Source organism: Puma concolor, chromosome A1, assembly GCF_028749965.1.
Source record: "Puma concolor isolate L17-30 chromosome A1, mPumCon1.1.hap2, whole genome shotgun sequence".
Classification (NCBI taxonomy): Eukaryota; Metazoa; Chordata; class Mammalia; order Carnivora; family Felidae; genus Puma; species Puma concolor.
In genome coordinates this window covers 23,268,169-23,291,262 of record NC_141667.1, presented here as the reverse complement: position 1 = coordinate 23,291,262, position 23,094 = coordinate 23,268,169, and positions in this window count along the sequence as shown.

The following is a 23,094-nucleotide window of genomic DNA, read 5'->3' as shown; positions in this document are numbered from 1 at the left end:
CTAATTAATACATTAACTGTGTCATAGGTATGTATGTATAGGCAAAACATAATATATATAGGGTTCAGTACTGTTGAGTTTCAGGCAACCACCAAGGGTCTTGCAATGTATCCCTCGCAGGTGAGAGGGGACTACTGTAAATATTTGTTAAGTATCATTTTGACTTCGAGTTTTTCCAATTTGCAATTACAAAAATAGTTTTCATTGCCTTTCTGCATCTATAAAACATCTTCTACCTCTATCTTAAATACCGTATGATAAATATTACCTTCAATAGGGAATATAATTTTAATTCAAATGCTTTTGCTTTGAAATTTATTTTTTTATGTTTATTTATTTTTGAGAGAGAGAGAGACACGGAGTGCGAGCAGGAGAGGGGCAGAGAGAGAGAGAGAGGGAGACGCACAATCTGAAACAGGCTCCAGGCTCCAAAGCTGTAGGCACAGAACCTGACGTGGGGCTTGAACTCACAGACCGTGAGATCATGACCTGAGCCAAAGTTGGAGGCTTAACCGACTGAGCCACCCAGCACTTAATTCAAGGGCTTTTAAATAAAGGGCCTCTGATACAACTTTATTTTTTTTTTTATTTTCCATAAAAAAATAGGAATTAAAACATAATGATACCTTTGGTTGATTTAAAAAATAAAACATATGTAAAAATATCTAAGCTTGATTATTTGCAATTCCACATGATTCTAAAAATTAGTTGATGGATTCTAGTGAACTTCTGAGATTTAAGTATGACCCCGGGGGGCATTGACTCGTACGTATTAATAAGTATTTTACCTTCAGTCAAGAAAATCTAAAGGATCTCATGGGGCAACAGGGACATATTTTCTGTTTCTCTAAACCAGGAAAAAGAACAAATCAATTTGCATTTTGAAATCTACAGAGAATAAAAACTGCTAGTTAGATTGTTACGAATTCCTCTAGGAGGAGTAGGTTGAAGTATTCTTTGCAATATCATATGATGACATTTTTATTATCGGAAACTATTTTTGCATGTACAAATAAAAATATGTTCTGTGCTATTGCTCTCTCACTGTGAGTAGTATACTTAGAAAACTGATTCATATTGTTATCCTTGAATCTTTACTGCTTACCACAGGCTGCTTGTCATGTGTAAGTCCTAAGGGCTATTGCAACTTTTATTGCTACTTACGTACTGTTCAGATTATATGAACGTATAAGACCAATTAAGAGAGTCCTTTATTTCATAACTTTGGGTACATTTATGGGAAATTTGTTTTAGAGTTGGCAAGAGTGCATCTATAGATGTAATTTAAATTAAACATCTCAACAGAGAAGTATTTTAATGGGATGTTATATAGTATGCTAACTATCAGTAAGTTGTGCGAATAATAATAAAAAAATGTGCTCTATGCAAATTTAACCTATTAACTAACCCAGGCACATTAAATCATTACACGGTAAGAATCATGGAACATTTCTGCTGCTTTTTTCATTACGGTTTCCAAAGTTCTGTTTCAGAGAAATAATACTATCAACCATCCCTACACATTTTTTAACTGATGAAGCATTTTTATCCTCCCTTGTATTTTCACACTCTGTAGTGGGGTTCATATGTGTTTATTAACTATATTTTGCCGATAAGGAAATAGATCTTAAGATATGAAATGATTTGCCTACAGTTACAGAATTAATACGATTTGAAATCAAGCACGAATCTAGGAATATTTTTTGCTCAGTTATTTCGTGCTTTGTTTTGCTTTCCATTTCCAATTTGCAGTATTTAGTCCTCACCATGTTAGCTTTGGATCGCATACAGTCCTGCCTATTCCCCTGTGTGTCTTCAATTTCGCATTTTCAACTTGTTTCCTTTGGATGCAATCGTATTTAGTCATTTGCGTGGTGAATCTCCTTCCTCAACCCTGGCTTTAGTTCCCATGATGGCCTCAACTGTCCTGGCAAACCTACGGCAAATTGAAAGTCTCCATTCACACTTGTGCTGCTTCACTCCTCGTTTTATTTCATTTTCCGCTACTCTTCTCGCTCATCGCCATATTCTACACCCCCTCCCCTATCGACACCCAGTTTACGTTTGGTAAGTTTGGCTCCTTGATCAGTCTTCAAACTTCTTCCACCACATTTCCGTGATGCTGCACACTTTCTGTTATTTCTGATAAGATTTTGATTGTACTTTCTATGTGGCTTTAATTTTTTTTAGTATTTATGTTTGGATGCATTCATTTATTTATGTTTGTTTTTTGACAGAGAGAGCATGAGCGGGGGAGGGCAGAGAGAGAGGGAGAGACAGGATCCAAAGCAGGCTCCAGGCTCTGACCTGTCAGCACAGAGTCCCCGTGGGGCTCGAACTCACGGACCACGAGATCGTGACCCCAGTGGAAGTCAGACGCTCAACGGACTGAGCCACCCACGCGTCCCTTTTCTATGTGGATTTTATTGGTGCTTCTTGTTACATCCCTAAACCTGATTTCCAAGATTCCATTCTAATGTGTCTCCCGTTGTCTTGCTAGTTCAAGAAACTGTCACTATGGTCCGATGATACCAGATTGCTCACAAACGCCTGTCTCTTGTTCAATTTCTGTTACTTAGATGACACTTTCGGGACCTTATCTGCACTACACTTAGTATTTTTTGTGTATCATTATTTATACCGCACATGTGACACTTTCTGTTTCTGTATAAAGTATTTCCAGTTTATTCCATTTTGATGCCGTGTATGTTGACATTTTCTTTGCTACTAACAAAAATTTAAGTATGTCACGTTAAGAACTCTTTTCAGTGTTTTAGCATAACGAGTGTGTTCTGACACAGAAAAATTACACAGTTTTTACTGGATAATTGACTAGGTAACAATTCTTGCTGGAAAATTTTATTGAGAAACATCGGGATTTAGGTCTTAGTGGAGTTCTTTATTAAGCCTGTAATGCTTCGAATACTTGCATAAATTTGAGTACTAAAAGGTTCCATCTGAGATATAATCTGATTTATATCTTCTACTATTTCATTTACTTCACCATTGTGACACGTGAGAAATCTGCTTATGCCTTGTTTAGAGAAAAGCTGTTCACGTTTCATGCCTATAACAAACAGGCATCCAAAATGTGTTCAACGTCAGGAGATTTCATAATCACTAAAACTAGAAAACCAGAGAATAAATGATCTCTTCTTCAATGAATTATCAGAAGGTAAGTGAGAAAATTTCATTATTTTAGAGTGATATGTGGCACATGAGAATTAATCACACAGTGTTAAGGAAATGAAAGTGGCTACATGCTAAATGTCTTCTTAATTAATCAATTTTAATGTCTGTTGTATTTTAGGTAATTTTATAGATCTCTTCTCTGGATAGTGAGTGTAAGGACTATTCACACCACTACATAAAAATCTATGTTAATTATAAGCTGAATTTGTGTAGAAAAAATATTATATAATTCATATCATACATGCAATCAAGTTTTATCCTGTTAATATTATATTAGGTAGATAGAGTTATTTTATTTATTATTAGGGTAAGGAAAACTGGAGCTGAAATATTTTTATTTTTTTTATTAAAAAAAATTTTTTTTTTTCAACGCTTATTTATTTCTGGGACAGAGAGAGACAGAGCATGAACGGGGGAGGGGCAGAGACACAGGGAGACACAGAATCGGAAACAGGCTCCAGGCTCTGAGCCATCAGCCCAGAGCCCGACGCGGGGCTCGAACTCACGGACCGCGAGATCGTGACCTGGCTGAAGTCGGACGCTTAACCGACTGCGCCACCCAGGCGCCCCTGAAGTATTTTTAGTAAGTTATCAAATATAAAAACATTAGTCCATGAATGAGCCAGGACTAGAATTCATATTTCCAGACTCTGAATCCAGAGCTTTTCTTTGGAAAAAAAGAGTAGAAAAAAGTATGACACATTTCCCACAAATATCTTTTTCCCTTTTCACTTCTTAACTCTTAGGACTCTGCTTCTATCATACTCCATCGCAGAAGCTTATCTGTTGTCATTGTAACGTCTTTTAATTGTTAGGATTTTTTTTTTCCCTTTTATCTCCATAAGTTGTTTAAAACAAGCCAATCTGGCCACTAAAGTTCTAGCTCTGTCTTCACTGGAAATGAAGCCAGCATCACGCAGGTGGAAATAACAACAACTCGCCATCTAGCAAAGTTATAGCTTTTGTTTTGAAGAACGATGACTAATGCTATTTAGAGAAATTAAAAAATATATGAATATAAGCAAATGAAAATGGTATTATGTTCATCAAATAAAAGCTGTAGTTACTTATGAACACAATCTTTTGTTTCTACGAGGAATAATTTAGTGTTTCAAGTGCGCTTTTCAGGTTAAAAAACAAAACCTTTCCAAAGAGCAACAGCAACTTACTTTCTAGCTACTTAGATGGAACTAAAGAAAGAAAGTCAATGGCATTTAATTTCAAAAGATATTCCTGGCAATTACTTATGGGCAAGGCAGTATTGCTCTACCAAATTGAAAAACAAATTCAGTGCAAGTTCTTTTCCAAATGCTTTCACTATTTCTTAAGTTAGAAGAACATTTAACAGAAAACACTTCTTTTGACAGAATTAAAAAAAAAAAAAAACCTTAAAAAAGGCAAAACAGTAGCTGTAAGACATTGTAAGGAAACGAAATAGTCACGTATCTTGAACACGGGGAAGGTGGGGCTCTTGCAGCACAATTGAAGAATGCTAGGATAGGATATTTAAAATGACTCAGGGGGCCCGTGGGTGGCTCAGTTGGTTAAGCGTCAAGATCTCCCGGTGGGTGAGTTCAAGCCTCACGTTGGTCTCCATGCTGACAGCTCAGAGCCTGGAGCCTGCTTCAGATTCTGTGTCTCACTCTCTCTCTGACCCTCCTCCGTTCATGCTCTGTCTTTCTCTCTCTCAAAAATAAATTAACATTAAAAAAATTTAAAATGACTCAGAAAGATTTGAACAAAGCATGGTTTTGGAAATACAAACACAGTGGTAATTTTTCTTTTCCATCAAAAATAAAAATAAGCTGTTTATATGTTCTGAACTAACACTTAGTTATTATGGGGTCTCTGTGGGGATAAAGGTAGGAAGTGGAAATATAAATGCATGAAAACATATCAAGAAATTAACACACCATATTTTTAAAAAATTAAGAAAAAAAACACATCCCCAAATTAGACTTTTGCAGGAATGTGTCAGTTGAACGTATACATGATATAGATATAAATTAAAATAGGCTGTCAGATTTAATATAAAGCAATAGCTTTGTAATCTGTTTTGCCAAATACTTTTTCTTTGATATTTGGCTTTTTGCCAGCACAAGAGTACCTGTAGGAATAAATCAGACACACACACAAAACACATTTAATTTATATAAACATATGTAGAGATACTTATAATATTTCTAATAAACAGTTTTACAGTTTAGGGACACAAAATGCCCTGTCTGCCTGAACATTGCATAGCATTTTTAATGGTCTTTTAACATATTGACATTAATGTCATGACTTGAGGATTACTTGAATGTGGGCAATTAACACCAATCTTAGATTCTATATCTTGTGGGAACTTGATACTTTGCAAATATTTTAAGAAGTCTTGGTGTTAAATGACTCTGACAGTGTCATGCAAAATTCACACATTTTATTCACTGAGAAACACTGAACAAAAAAAAGTATGACTACGAAAATTGAAAGAAAATAATTGAAACCTTTAAAAAGAACATTCAACAATGTACCACTCATGCTAAAATAATTTCTAAGTAAATACTCAGAAATACAGATGATAAATAAATGTTGAAGATTCCTAGAGAAACTCAAGCTAAAATACATATCCTTTCCAACCAAAGCAATACTTGTAACCATTAAAAAATATCTTCAGATTTTAGGCTAAAATTTAAGCTGACTATGAAGCACACAGAAAAATGGATAGCCAGATGACAGATAGATAGCTAGATAGATAGATATGTAATACATAAATACATACATACATAGATACAGATATATATCTATACAGATATATCTAGACCTATATCTATCTCCATCCATAAAATGAGACAGAGAGAGAGAAAGAGAGAGAGAGATAGATAAAGGACACCAGTATCGAAGAGAGATTTTCTTTGGGTAGTGCTTTTATAGTTGATTTAAGTTGTTTTCTTTATCTTTTTCTATTTTTTAAAATTTCCATTGTTCCTAAATAGAAAAGTATTATAAATATATAATTCCACTTTGTTTGCAACAGAGTTCAACTCTCAATAACAATATTTATCAGCCAAATGTAACTTAATTTTTTAAAGTTTGTTTGTTTGTTTATTTATTTATTTATTTATCTCTACCCCCAACATGGGCCTCGAACTCATGACCTCAAGATCAAGAGTTGCACGTTCTCCCACCTGAGCCCTGCAGGCGCCCCTGAATATAAATTACTTTATATAAAAAATGACACTATATCATATCACCCAACTGTTGGGGAGGGAGGGAACCATGAACTATGTTTAAATTAATTAAAAAAAATAATAAACCTTGCCACTCACCCCAAAACATGTTACCCAGAGCTGATAATGCAAGAAGCAGTTCAATCACAAATCATACAAAGCATATCTGCTTTCATTGGATTTAAATTGCAGCCCGAGTGTAAATGTCTATTTCATATGTTTTTTTCTTAACAACATTTTAGTATATCTGGTATGTCATTTACAGTTGCTTTTCTGTTATATCTCAATATTTTTTGGCTATGATATCAGTAGTCCCTGGGCCATACTATAATCGCCTCACAGTATTCTCCAAGGTCCTAAAAGGTTTATTTTCTATATACTTTGTTTACTTTAGATTAGACCTTTCCAAGCTTCCTCTCCATTTTCAACAAGTTCGATTCAGACATGCTGTGAATGTAGGCATATTATATAAATGATAATTTGAATTATATCAATAAGCATTATAAAATTATCTGGGTCACTTTTGTTGTACTGATGCAGATTTTCCATTATGTCAGAATCAATATCCCTAGATAGTTCTCCCTGTTCTATCTCAATCACCTGGAATGGTGCTAAAAATCTATCATAGAGATGGTCTGCCCAGCATACCGTTTTAGCAAAGGTTTCTCATACTAATATAACTTTAGACAGGTTTAATTTCACTAAATCTGTTTTATCTGTAAGTGAGGATAATTATGATAATCACTACATAAGAATGTGGTAAGAACTGTATGAGCAAAAACTTTAGAAAACACTTAACTTAGATCTTGGCATATTGTAAACACTAAGTCAACATTAGATCTTTGTATTAGTAGTTTTTTCAGTTGACATTATCGAATTTGGTTCTCATATATCTGGAAACTTCAAAATTTGACTTCTGCAAGTACCTAAAGTCACATGGCATCATGACAAAACATATCAATCATAACACAGATTTTTGAAATCAGCAAACATATCATTTGTAGAGTTTATTGAAAAAAATGTGGGAATCACATTTTTCCATTTCTGAGAATTAGAATTTGTTTCTAATATAAAAGAGAATTTGAAATTGTTTCTAATGTGAAAACATCCATAGCTTGTTTCAATGTTACATTATTGCTCCAATGTTACATTGTTTCCACGTTACATTATTATCTTTAAATGTGTTCTGGTAAAGGAACTGTAATTGTAAGCAGGTGTCAGCTGATCCACCCTGACCTTGGAAATTCTATTAAATTCGGTGTAATCAGTGTAAAGTTCTTTATGTTTGCAAGAATCCCTTCATTTCTTTGACGTACTCCTCCGTTATTTACTTATCCCTCTATGTGTTTTCTTTGAACCCTTGACCTTCTTCACATCTCATTTGCTATGGCCGCTCTCTGGTTCATGGTCCTCTAAGTTGTAGTGTTTGTCTCTCTTTGGTCTTGTGTTCAGTCTTAGTATTGACTCACATGGACAGACCTGTACAAGTAGCTTAAGAACAGAGTTGTGTCTTGTTCACTGATTTTTCCCAGTACCGAGAATAATACTTGGCTTACTTTAAGCATTCAGAGATGATTTGCTGAATGATATCCGAAGGGTGAAGCCTTCTCCTTTTCATGGGGTATTTGACTTCACCTCCTTTTCCCTCTCACATCACTCTTCTCAGCTTGCATTCCAGTTCAAAAAATGTGACACTACCCACCTATCGCTAGCTCATACCATTCCAAAAACTGAATGAACTTAACGATAGTCAGTAAAGTATAGGAGGAAAATTATTTTAAAAGTTTAATGGATTTATAGCGATGCATTGCATTGTATGTGTACATGTTTATAGCATGAATGTAAAGACACCTGTTGATTATTTTCTCGGCTAATTGAACTGATTATATCTCTTTAGGATAAGGAAATGGGACAGGGGAACTAAATTGAAATTGCTTTTTCTCTCCCATAATGGCAATAACAACAGATGCATAAGGGTATTGTGCTTTTTATTATCTACAGGATGTCATACATTCAATAATCAAAAAGAAAGGTTTGTATTTCAAATGCTAATTGAGAAGAAAAATAAAGTTTTCTGCTTTTTGTGTGTATTCACTTTCAATGTTCTCATTTCTATTCAAGTAATTTATCTTATTCCGTCTGGTCTGGAACACCGTGGTGTCATTCTCACTACCATCTAGGCTGTTTATGTAAAGACACAGTAGGGGAGTACACTTGTTGGATCATGTAGAATTATGTTAAAATAAAACAAATAAACGCCCACAGGTAGTTCATCAAGGTGAAAATTAAGCTGTCTTTCTAAACTAGAAGTTGAAGAATAAGGAAACAACATGAAAATAAGGACACAAAGGTGTCTGTGTATAAAAAGAATGAGTGTATCAGCAATACACTAAGCATGAGATATAAGTATAATGAATGAATACCTGAAATGCTAAGGCCAATGCTTGTCTATTTCTTTATCATAACTTCTCTAACGTTACAAAAAATGTTACATTAAGATTTAAAACATATATAGAATATACTCTAGTCCACATAGAACTGTATATAACCCTCTTTTCTAAGATCTTACTAAAAGGATGAGAAGTTATCCCAAATGTGATGAACTAAAATAACTGTGAAATAAAATCAAAATTGGCAAATATTTTGGACACCCCCAAAATGATAATTTTATTAATTCTTCAGAGTAGAAGCTTTTCCTTATAAAAAATGTATAGTAAATCCTTTATATGATTAATAAAATCCTAGATTAATTAAGAATAACTACATATAACAAAAACTCACAATATTCTTGGCTTAAATAAGATGAAAGTTTAGTTTTTACATAAAAGAATTCCCAAATCAGGCAGCCTAGAGTGGGTGAAATGACTCTCAAAGTCATCAAGAACATAAGTTCCATCTATGGTTCTATTCTGCCTACCTCAGCAAATGGTTTTTAATGTCAAAGTCGTTCCAATGTCCCAGACAACTGTTGAAACCTGCATCATTATCTCTGCATGGAGGATGCAGAAAGAGAGAAGAGAGGATAAAGTATGTGTGCGCTTAAAGACTATTTCTAAAAGTCCCATTAAACTACTTTTGCTTATATGCCATTCGTCAGAATTGGTCCCAAGACTGCATCTAGTGGCAAGAGAGACTGAGGAGTATATAACTTGGGATATTGCCATATTCTGCAGAACTGGTTATTATTGTGGAGGAGGAAGACATTAAGGGCTATTTGTGTAGGCAAGTAAGAGTCTAAAAGTCTTTAGTGGAGTTTTATTACATTTTTATTTTTCAAGTATTTTTTTCATTTTGCCCATATCTATTGTTCTCTTAAAATATTATCATAGGATTATTTCTCAAGACCATTAGGTTTTACCTTTAAAAAATTATTGATGTTAAGAATAAATCATCTGAGTTCTAGTCTCTGCTCTGTCATGTACAATTTATGTGATTTTAAGAGATTATTTTATGATGCTAGGCTTCAATCTATTTAATCTGAAATATCTATGGTTTCTAAATTTAATTAATCATAATATAATTTTACTGCCTTCTATATATTATTCTAACAATGACGTATGTAAAAGAATTGCATATTGGTAGACGTTTTTCTAAAATGCACCACAACTTTAACTCTAGATGTTAATCTATCAATGTAAAATTAAAAATTATAATATTAGACATATTTAATTGTAACTTATCCTAAATAGTTGATAATTCTCCTAAATTTTCATTTTCATTGTGATCTTCTTATTCTGAAACCCCAAATGAATTTTATTAGTTTTCTTAATAAGCGATCAGTAAATTCATTTACTTACTCATTTTTCAATAATCACTTAGCACCAATGTGACTGCTATTTTATTTTTTTTTGTGAAACATTATCTTTATGTTGACTACTTTTCTCCCCCTTCAATTATCATCTTATTGTTACACTAAGTCACTCCAGTTATGAATGTTAAAAAGTTAAAACTTTTTGTTAGTTTTAGAAGATGGAATTTTCCAGTACAATGATGAATGCTGTCTTGATTCAGAGAAGATAAACATTATCTGAGCTAGAGAAAAAAAAAACTTTTTTTTGTAATATTATGTTTTAATATTCTCTCATGTAGAATTCCCTACAAATTTTACTGCCTTGAAAAGTCATAAAATAATCTTTACTAAAGAAAATAAAACATGCAGCAATTTCTAAAAGACTGGTTCTTTGCTTGTAATAGATAGTAATGTACTAGGCTTTAGTTAGAAGTCTCTTATGAACATATTAGTTTGAAACTCTAGCCCCTCTTTGAGAAATGAAACATATTAAAAATGTATTCTGAAATAGTTCTTTGATACAGGCATTATATCCAGAGGAAACAATATGTTTGATATTGATGTTTGATATATATTGAATAAAAGAATTTTCAAAAAGATGTTACAAGGTAAATGGTAAAGCTCCATCTACACATAGAATTCTATTAACCAAGGCTGGGTCCAGATCAGCGTTGCACATTGGCCTGAGTGGGCTGATGTATATATCTCACTTTGTTCTGAATATAATATGCATAAATTAATACAAATTAGAAATTGTAGAAAGACCTAAAATATACTCTCAGGAATACATTTACACCTGTCTTGTAAATTAATTTTATTATCAGACTACGAGCAATATGTATTATTTTTTAATTCATGTACATATATATTTCAGTTCTTAAATATAGACACTGAAATATTTCAGCATAATTTTCATAACTATCTTAAAAAGGCTGATTCTGGAAGATTTAGAGACTAAGAGTCAACATTTTAGAGGCCCTTTTCTTAAGAGTCATGATAATATATAAAATGTCAAAATCTAAGTTCAGTTTGGATAAATGCTTGTGGACAAATGTTAACTTCAAAGCTATTTTTTTTTTTTTTAATGAGTAAGAATATGTATTGGCTTTGTGAAGTTGGTCATTTAAATAATCCTGCTATTGCTTCTGTAAGAGTCATAGCTTTTGGACTATACTCTTGTGAAGGGAAAAATTGTTAAAAACACTGAATTTTGACGTGTGGGATGAAGGAGCATTGCAGTGCTGGAATAATCTCTGACAGAGCCAAGGCCTATAAGAACATTTTCATTAACTCACTTATTTTCCCTTTGGAAGCAGAAAAAAAAAAAATAAATAAATAATTAGCGCTGTAGACGGATTGTCTTCCCCAAGTTTTCCTCTCTATACTATAATTATGTGCCTTTGGGATGCGTCCTGATAGAGAAAATTGGGGCTTAACCACTGACTTACTTTGACTAAAGTAATACGGTTGTACAGTTCCAGCTGAGGCTTTGAAACGGAAAAAAAACTGCCAGCTCTCCTGAACTTGCCGGGTGAGGAGCATGCCCCGTGAAGCCATCGTTCCTTCTGCCAGGGAACCAGAATGAGGACACGTGGATCACGCGAAACTGATAAAGACTCATAAGAAACTAACAACGTGAATAACCTGGCAGAAATGGATGAATTCCTAGTAGCATATAACGTACCAAGGCTGAATCATGAAGAAATAGAGAATCTGAAGAGAGCAATAATTGGTAAGAAGATTGAATCACAATTTCTTTCCAAGTTTCGACTCCACTCTCTTGGGTGCCTTCTTAGCCAAAGTTCCTCAGTTTCCAAAAGTGCTGTGAATTATATTTCTAGAAGTTAGCACCTAGTTATTAATTTTATGAGAATGAATGACTCTTGTCCTCACATTTTTGTATCTTTATTTTTCAGTGGGAATTATAAATGGTGTTAAATATATTTTTTATTAAACATTAAACTATGCTCATTTTATTTCTAAGAGACTTAAGCCATATTATGAAGTCTATTACCAATGGTTTTATTCCCTAGCATGATGAGCCTCACCCTAAACACAAGAAAACAAAAAAGAATTTTTAGTTCAGATTGACCATATTTTCAAATAGGAAGGAAAAAAACTTCGGACATTGTTGTTCACACGCAAGAATTCACTTTTATGCTGTCAAAATGTTTCTGTAAAAGCCTATTCTGTTTTCTGAGAGGGAGTTTCTCCTGTTCTAGTTGAACTTCCTAGAGGTATGCTATAGAATTAACGAATTAGAAAATCTTCCAAAATGATCTTAAACTTACAAAAAATATTTTGCATTTGCAGTTTTCATTTTGGTAGAAGACAATTGTGACCTCAATATTAATGTTTCTTACAAGGTAGTCAAATGTTGAGACAACTGACTTTACATATTTTTATAAATTCAAAGTGTCATCTCTCAATAATATACACTAATTATATTTCAAGCAAGTAGTAAAGAAGACAGATGTGTTTGACATGCTAATGTTCTCTCTACATAACATCCCCAATGGCAGTAAAATGACGTTTATTTTCACGATATCATATATAAATGACTTAAGCAATAACACAGTTTATTACTTACATACCAAGCATTCCGGAGGCATGGGAGTTCAAATAAATTATTTTTATCTAAGAGGGCTGATTCTGGAAATCCCAGAGAGGATTCCACTTACATGGCTTTGTCAAGTATTAGTTGATTGAATTAGACTAATTCCCATTTACCTCTGTAGCTAGTGAAGGACCTAGTTTCCTTAAGAACATTGCCACAAACCTTATCCCCAAACTCCTGATCTACTAATCAGGAAGAAAATTGATTGAGCAATAAGCAGTGTCTGAAAACAGCTTATTTTGGAGACCTAAACCTAAACATCTTTTAAACGTGTAAACTAAATTAATAGATTTAGTATAGTACTCCTATGTACTATCTCTTGTTAGTCTCAAGCAAAATCATGTATGTAAGACTTTAATCTTCAATGTAAAAGCAAAGTTTCCCTCCTTCCATTTTTGCAATTAACCACAGTGTCTAATAAATTTCAGAGACCACCATGGTAGTTGCTATAAACATTTTAATTTTAATTGAATGGCTGACCAAAAATAGGAAGACTTCATTATTAAAGTAATTTTTATTTAAAAAAAAAGATTTAGTGTCAGAAAAAAAATGTTTGGTGTGATCATATAAAAGTATAATTATGGACACTGCTTTAAAGTTGTTATTTTACCACCTACTTTATTTTCTGGAAATTAATAGAGAAACAACTTCTACAGCTGTAACTGAAGGATACAGACAGTTAAACAGTGCACTGAAGTTAACTCTTGTGGACAAATATGAGCCTTTCTCTTCCAAGTATGAAAGATGCGTGTTAAGTGGAAAATATAAAATATATAACCCAAAATAGAACCTTGAAACTGCATTTATAAAATTATCAGGTCGTAGTGGCAGTGAGTTGTATAGGTTCTGTTGGTTTAAATCTGTGTTAGTGATTAGTCTGATTTTCTTATTGTAACCTTTTGATCATTTGCTGCTATGCAATATTTTCAGAGAATAAAATGAAAGTTGTTTGACAATTTGCAACAAAAGACTACTTTTTTCTTTATTGATTTGTAGGCTGGAAATACTCTTCAGACTACAAACACTTATACATATGCATATGCATACAGGTACACGCATACATATTTGACATGTACTATGTCTTTAGAATATTTTTATTCTAAATTTATTATAATATTTATTTCTTTAGTACATATTTTTTAATAATGTGTTTGGACCACGTGAAGTATATTGGACTCTAAGTTAAGTATTTCAGATATAAAGTTAGGTGGGATACACAAGACCGCTGGCACTAATGGATTAAAGAAAAATGTGAAGCATAAAGAAGTAGCCAGAAAATTCAGGGTATTATTTAGGATATTTCATATGACAAATGAAGGGTTCCTTGTGAGTGCAAACACCAGACTTAGAAGGCTTTCTGGAAGAATCTGAGGCTGAAACGAGGAAGTGACACGCTTTGAGGTATGGGAAGAGGGAAAAAAGAGCACATTGTATGAATGAAACAGTGTATGTAAAACCTGTGATGCCATACAAAACTTGTTATATTTAAGGATCGGGAAGATGTTCCTTGTAACTTGAAATAGAGTTTGAGTGAGGATGTGGCGTGACAGAAGTGTATTTGTAAAAGGATCCATGCTCGAGGACATTAACAATTCTGTCATAGAACTTATCCTAAAGCTAAGGGAAATAAGGAGTCATAAATGCATCTTAGAAAGACCATTCTGATTGCAGTATAAAACTGAATGGATGAACACCAAAGAGAGAAAGGAAAGCACTTTAAGAGTATATGTGAGTAGGCCAAGAAATAAATCGTAGCTTGCTCTGATTGGCAATGGCAATGAAGAATAGACAACAGTAGAGGTGGTCAACAGGTGACTGGAGGATAAACTCATTAGAAATTGGAATTAACTGAATATACAGTGGCTTGGGGTAATAGAAGAATGAAGGATGTGTTCAAAGTTACTGGCTTGTGCATCTAAATTAATGAAAAACAAATCTATGAGATAAGAAACACATTGTGGAAGACAAGAATGTGGCTTTAGTTTTGTTCATGCTTTGTTAATTGAATGTAGGTAGGCAAAAGCTATACCAAATGCTTTCATTTATTTGCAGATTATATATATATATATATATATATATATATATATATATATATATAGTGAAATTTATAAGGGATAATAGTTTAAAAAGCCTGAACACATAAAACTTAAGAGTTATAAAATAAAAGCAATAAACTTAAAATATGTGGGGCATTTTTAATAGACACACACCACGGTAAAATATGTGAGTATCTCCAAAAAGACTTAAACTTTAGACAATTAGATATGAAGAAAAACGGCAGTTCTAAAGACCAACATTAGCCTGGGGACCAAATCCACAAGAGATGTTGAGCTATTGTAGCAAATATATAGAATGAGAAGAAAGAAGGGCCTAGGAGTAAACCATGAAAGTCAGCATTCTAGAAATACCTTAGTTGGCATCATCATAGCTTTGAGTTAGGCATTACTCCTTGAAACTTCTCTTTTCTTCCTATGGCGTCAGTGACAATACAATCTAATGATGTTTTTCTGTCTATCCTATCTGTATATTCAGAAATATGCAAATGTGAATGTTATATAGCTTATAGGTTCAGTTATAAAGGTAGTACTATAGTGCATACGTTTATTATTATTAGCAGCAATGCTTAAATCCTTTACTTTTTGAATTCTAATGGAGGTTTTTAATGAATCAATGTAACTATTTGTACTTCTATACCATTTCTTTGATTTCTTATTATGTGATGTTTAATACACATGATATTCTTATGAAATATCATTCTAGTGTATTAGAATATTGAAAATCCAAGGTGGTTTACTTTAAACCATGAACACCCAGATAGAAATTATAACCATTATTATTATGAAATACAGAAATTGATCTGGGATAGCACAGGGAGTTGAAATTATTATCACAGTGCTCACAGACCGAGTATACCAAAACAAATTATGATAAAACTTTTATTAAAATTAGATTCTGCTTTGGCATTTTAGTAGTAGGATTACATTAATAAAGTTGTTTTATTTAGGAAACTGAAAAAGAACTGACTGAAAGAGTCATAGTCAAAACCATTACAGGCCAGGTTTATTCTTGGCTACAAAATTTGTATGTGTTATAAATTAAATTTTGAGGCGCGCCTGGGTGGCGCAGTCGGTTAAGCGTCCGACTTCAGCCAGGTCACGATCTCGCGGTCCGTGAGTTCAAGCCCCGCGTCAGGCTCTGGGCTGATGGCTCAGAGCCTGGAGCCTGTTTCCGATTCTGTGTCTCCCTCTCTCTCTGCCCCTCCCCCGTTCATGCTCTGTCTCTCTCTGTCCCAAAAATAAATAAAACGTTGAAAAAAAAATTTAAAAAAAAAATTTTTGAGCGTAAAAATGTGTTTAGATAGCTAAAGATATCCGTATCAATATCAATACCGTTATAGATATAGATAAAGCTACCTACATTAAAATATGTCATTTACAAGGTCCTCTGAGATTAGAAACTGAACTGAAATACAACCAGAAAAAGTGTAAACAAAAAACCTAATATATGCTACACTGTTATTATCAACTTAGTATACCTATTGATAAGCATCTTCCACTGAAGGAGGAGTGAGATTTGCTTTGTTATAATACTTTTACTTTTAGCTATCCCCAAACTTTTTATCGCGCAAATATTATGGGAAACACAGTAATTTTTTTTTTTCTGTCCTAATGGAAGCTTTTGAAAGATTGAAGAATAAAATACAAAGAAGACAGAAGCAATGAAATTCAGCTAAACTATACCAGCATGAACAGCTGGAAGTAAGGAAAGCAATACTGAAGGCAGGGAAGAAACAGTGATTGATATCCTTGTTGGAAAGATGGATGAGATCAGTCTGACAGTTTCTGTCTAAAATTGAATTTCCTGCTGCTCAAGAAACTTAATTTCATTTATGTTGCTCTCTTTTTTTTTTTTTTAATACTATGACTCTACAGAACGTACTTCAAAAGGTGGTTTTTTATCTCTGTAAGTTTGTAATTAAAATATGAACGTTCAAAAACGATTTTTTCCTTGAGTAATATTGTGTTGTTTTCTTTGTGTTCCTACTTGGAAAGGAGTATGCTTTATATTCTTCGCTTAGGGTCAATATATCCAGTATATGTCTTAGGTTGAAAACACAACAGACACGCATCTGTCTTTGAAGTTGTCATTTGTCTTTCTTGCCTGTATTTTCAAGGCAGGTATCTCCTGAGAAGACTAAGTGACATAACAGGAAATCAGAAGGAAATCTAAGCTCCATGTTCTATGTGTTAATGCATCAAACATGCCAACATTAAAATGAGGAATGACTTCTTGGGAGGAAGATTAGAGTATGTTTTCAAAAGGAAAGCAGTCCTGTGTGAATTATATTTCTTGCTTAGAGACCAAATGCAAAAATTAAACTGTATTGTTAATGTACTTGCCACAGAGACATAAGAGCCTACTTTCTGTTTTCAAAGCATAATAATATAGTTTGTTAATGAATTCTTCTTTGCTTATCTTTTCCAATCCTGTGGGATGTCTGAAGTTGAAAATTACACCCTGATTAGTGAAAGAAGCCGAGTTAAGAAATAAGAAGTGCTTTCAGAATCTGTATAATTAAATTATCACAGACCAAGTGTTAAGCACTAAAGGGAATATTTACACTATTTTTTTTTTTTTGATCTCATGAAATATAACCTGGTATAAAGAAAGTAAAGGAAATATGAAGCAATTTTGACCTATGAAGTTATGCACTTAAGATTGGTCATATGAGTATATATTTTTAAGCATCACTATTAAAAACAACAAAATAAGGAATAGTCTTTGAGAGGTTTCCAAAGTTGTATTTGTTAATTAAGTAAGTGTTCATTCAGTACCAAACATGTTCAACTCTGCTACAGTGAGATATACAAGACGGTCAAGGCCATTACCTGCAAGAATAATTGCTTAGCCTCTTTCATTTTATCCTCATTAACATGGGGGAGGGTTAGAGACAGCAACTTAACAATAAAATGAACAAAATTAAGCAACACTTAACTCATAGTAAAATAAGGGGGCTGGGGAGAAAAGTATGATTTCTAGATATGTGTTCTGTACATCTGGAGGAGATTATATCATTTGCTGAGATTAAGAAAATGAGGAGGGAAGCAAATTTGGAGGGTTGGAATCAAAACTCTTATTGGGACATGCTAAATAATAAAGATGAACCCCAGACCCAAAGACAATCAATCAGTCAATCAATCAATCAATCAATCAACAGACTGACCCAGTCTTGATCTCTTCTGTCAAGAAAAAATATACTTCCTAACCTCGCTGGCCTGTTTGGAATACGGATTACATGTTTAAGCCAATTGGATTCCTGTCCCCAGACAGTGTACTCATCCTTCAGCTGGATAAATCTTGGCTGCCAAGGTCTCACACTGTCTTCTTTGGAAAATTGCCCTCATCAGCTCTAGAGGGGAATGATACCATGTCACAGAGGTTCAACACCAATAGGTTATAGAAGGATGGGATACAGAAGCTTAACGGCCAACTTTAAGGTTGGACTACCTCCTTGGTGTAAATCATGCTCCACCGTGCCTGTGGCACCAGGCTGAAGGCACTCTCGGGCACAGACCACATCCTTGCCTAGCCTCTTCTTTCTTCCCTGTCTCGCTTCCCTCAGCACTCTTCTCCTGAGAGTTCTTTAAAGCAACACTTTCACAGAAAGCACCAGCTCAGGCCCTGCTTCTAAGGAGACTGATTTAAGATGCTAGTGTAATCCAATTCCTGCGAAGGAAACAAGATAATGGGCTTCTAAGACTGAGGTGTACCCTGGACAATAAACAAATCGGCAAATAAAGCTCCAGATTCTGTGAGGTCCGCTTGCAAAGGCATTCCGACTCTTAAGACTTCGCCATGTAGATTATATTGCTTTTCTTTAACTTATTATACTTCCTTCGGCAGTTCTTTATTATCTAACATATTCCAAATACGCCAATGCCCCTTGCACTATGTAAGCCTCTAAGGAACAGAATATATGATTCAAAAAAGCGTACTCAAAAAATGGCATCATTCCTTGTTCCTATAAATGTGATTTCATTAAGCAAGCAAAACTCATTTTTGGAATTTTTCGAATATTATTTAACTGAAAAATTTTTTCTATAATTTGTATTTAGAGAAATAATTCATGAAACTCAGATTATAAAACCTTGATTCCTGATTAGAATTTAATCTTACATAGTTCCTGGTCCTTGTATTTGCTATAATTAGTGCATCCTCGTAAATGGAATATTTATCACAGACTTTTTAAAAAACAAAGTGGTAATGAATGAAAATCTGTGATTCTCCACATTCCTTTTCCCAGCTTATGTAACACTTCTTACAGTTATTTGGGGGTGGGGAGGTGGTAGAATATAATCACTTGTGTAACGACAACCTCACTTTGGGAGACTGTGCTGTTTCCTTTTTTTTCTTCTTCTTTCTCAATTAAATTGAGAAATTACAAAGCAGCAAAACGTTGCAGCTAATCTGCTGGGGAAAAAATTATACGCGTATAAAGTAAAATATACTGCCTTTTTCATGAGTAGTGTGTGAGCTATTTGAAAATTTTATGCCATTAGCACTTTCAATATGTCATTAACCCAGAAAATAAGAAGGAGTAATGAAAATCATTAAAAGCAGTTGAGTGTCCTGCTGTAGCCTGGCCAATAAGAGCATAAAGAATGAGAAACAGAGCAAGACATTCTATTACATTACAATGTGGCAGAGCTGTGTCTAAAAGGGAGATTCTCTATCATCTATCTATCTATCTATCTATCTAATCAATCTGTCTGTCTACAGATTTTTTATAAAAGTTTTCTGCTTCCATACTCTCTTTCTATATATAGGACAAAAGAAGGTATTTAAATTTTAGACAGGATTACCAAGTGCCAGTCATAAAAATGTCAGCTAACTCTAATGTAAAGGTCATTATTCTTAATTTTGAGGCATTGAGAACATCACACTCTATATATCCTCCTAAAACTTACCTGTCACAACCTTCTAGACTACTATGTTTAGGTGAGGTTTGCTTTTAAGAGAACAAAGACACTGAGAAGGGCAAGCATGCAGTAGTTCCTTCTGTTCTGGCTGTAAAATTTACGGACTGTTTATTGTGTTACGAGACATAAGACTTTTTTTTTTTTTTTTTTTCTCTTGCCTTGTAAGTACTGGCAACTACTTTTTCTTAGCCAAAATTCTTTTTCCTACAGATTGCCTATGGATACACTTCAGCAATGACAAACCCACAAAACTCTCTGAATTGTTAGATATTAAACTGACTTTGATATATATAAACCAGTTATGATTCTGTACTGCAAATATACCAGCTTTATTATGGATAGTAGACTGAAGGGAGATTTAAGACTGCCACTAACTTCCTTAGTACATTTCAGAATAAATTAATAGAAATTAATGCTTTCTTTTTTTGGCTCTGTTTCTCTAAAGACTCCTAATGCAAGAGTTAAAGCAAATACTTGGAGAAATTTATAAGGCAAAGACAAAGGAAACAAAACTGAACAGGGGCAAGGCTTTTAGGTGTTGACAATTCAAAAACAGATATGGGATTAACCTGAGAGGACTACCCCACATATAAATTATTATTATTTTATATATATTAAATTTCTCTCTATATAAAGAGATTTTTTTTATATATAAAGAAATTTATTATAAGAAATTGGATCACAGGGTGACTGGCTGGCTCAGCCAGTAGAGTGCATGCCTCTTGGTCTCAGGGTCATGAATTCAAGCACATGTTGGGCATGGAACTTAGAAAAGAAAGAGAGAAGGAAGGAAGGAAGGAAGGAAGGAAGGAAGGAAGGAAGGAAAGAAGGAAGGGAGGAAGGAAGGAAGGAAGGAAGGAAGGAAGGAAGGAAGGAAGGAGAAAGAAAGGAGAAAGAAAGAAAGAAATTAGCTCACAAGATTATGAAGGTTGGCAAGTCCCAAGATCTGCAGAAAGAGTTAGCAAGCTCAACCCAGGACAGCTGATGGTTTACTTCCAACCTGAGTCTGAAGGCCTGACTAAATGTGAAAACAAAAACCAACCAACCGGACAAAGAATTCACAGAAACAGAGTAATGTTTGACCCAACTTCTGGGTACCTGATAGCTCAGTCGAGGTGATACACACAATTAACCATCACAAGCAAACCCCTTGTCTACTTGGCACTCACATGCATCTCCTTAAATCATAGACTCAATCTCCAAATGAAGTCAATAACAATGCTATAATCCTGCCTAATAAGAAACAGCTACCCTGTGAACAACCAAAACACACTACCTTTTCCCCCCAACAAGGAGGTATAGTCCTTGAGTGATATTTCCTCTTTTCCTTGATATCCCATAATTTAAATAGTATGATATACATGCGCGCGCGCACACACACACACACACACACAAGCATATTTATAGCCAAATAAGAAGGATATTTTCATAAAGTTTACAGTTTTCTTTTTTCTAACTGGTCACATGGTTGTAGCTGGTATTTGTTACTACCTTCTTCCACTACTGATTGTGTATTTCATTAGCTTTCAACACCAACTCAACTGATTGTGGTGTTTTACCTGATGGGATGACCCAAACCTTCATTCCACAAAGGTCTGGGTCATTAGTCTTGCCTAAATTGGTCCGGCATTGATCTTAATCACAGAGCAGGGTAGGAATAAGAAATACCCGAAGGAATCTCCTACATTAACAGTCTAATTTCTCCTTGGTAGCCAGGATCAACTAGAACACAGTAACTCCCTTTTTTGTCTGTTGATTCAGAAACCAAAATGGCCAGTGACAGTCTTAACATCCAATTCATGGAAAGACTGCTGTGTCTCCTGGTGGAAGAATTCCTTTCTGACAGCTCTAGGCCAGCAGAACATAATAATGTACAAACAAGAAGCATACGTTTTGCTAGCACATTACTAGGGGTAATATAAAATGGTGTCACTATGATTTTCATTTTTTGATTCCTGGACTCATGAATACGGCAGAAAAACAGCAACATATATTGGAAACTGATTCAGAGTGTTTACAGTCTTGTGTAGAACCTTGCTTCAGTCTTGCAAGGTAAACTACTAGCTGGCACTATAAATGAGTATTTAAATGACCATGCCACCCTCTTCAAGGACCTAGGACCCATCCCTTTGAAATGTAAACATCAAGAAAGATAATACCTTTATTTCCAAGTTTCTGAAAGAGGACAAGAACCTAACTTCAGCAAATGCCTTGCTCCAAGTTGTAAGACTGCCTTCTGCCATAATGATCGGAGAAAGTTTGCTTCTGGATAAAGCCAATTAGCAAATATAAGATAACTTATTTGATTTCCCACCCCAGCTCTTAAAAACTCTCCAATCCTTTGTTTTAGTGTAGTTGAGCTGGGCTAAATTCTGTCTTTTCTCCCTTATGGAAAAAGTCTTAAAGTCTTTCTGGGCGCCTGGGTGGCGCAGTCGGTTGAGCGTCCGACTTCAGCCAGGTCACGATCTCGCGGTCCGTGAGTTCGAGCCCCGCGTCAGGCTCTGGGCTGATGGCTCGGAGCCTGGAGCCTGTTTCCGATTCTGTGTCTCCCTCTCTCTCTGACCCTCCCCCGTTCATGCTCTGTCTCTCTCTATCCCAAAAATAAATAAACGTTGAAAAAAAAATTTAAAAAAATAAAGTCTTTCTTGCATGTGTAACTTTATCCGGTACAATTTTTTCTTTGACAATACGGAAAGAAGAGCGACAGTAAGGTCACTCCAGTAGAAAATAATGTGGTGTTTTAAGTAACAAAAATGCTAGCATGATCCTGCATATTGAATAAAAGATCTGTGGAATAAGATGATAGGTGTAATTAGTATCAAGCAATTTAGGTTTTTTTACTGGTTCTTTTCGCAACTAGAAACTATTTGAGGATTGATTACTAGTCAATAAAAACACCTGGATTGTTTTTCATGGTGCATTTTGGTTGTTATGTAATAAATGGACTTTAATATTCCAATAGCAGAAGGAAAGATATCAGTTTGGCCATAATCGCCATAATTCAGGTGATATGTACTAATTATTGGCTTATGGCATTATTGTGCTGAACACGGAAAGAATGAGAAAAACTCTACAGTTATTTTGAAAGTGGAATGGCTTATAGACTTGAATAGAAAGATAAGGGAAAGATAAAGTATTTTTCCTAAAAAAGACTCTATCATCTGTATCAACTAAAATTATGTTCAACACTAATAAAAGAGAGGCTTAGAAGTAACAGTGACTTAGAAGATGGAAGCTTATTTCTCTGTCATATAAACTTCAGAAATGAACTCAAGTCTATGTTTTGCATACTTCCCAGGAACC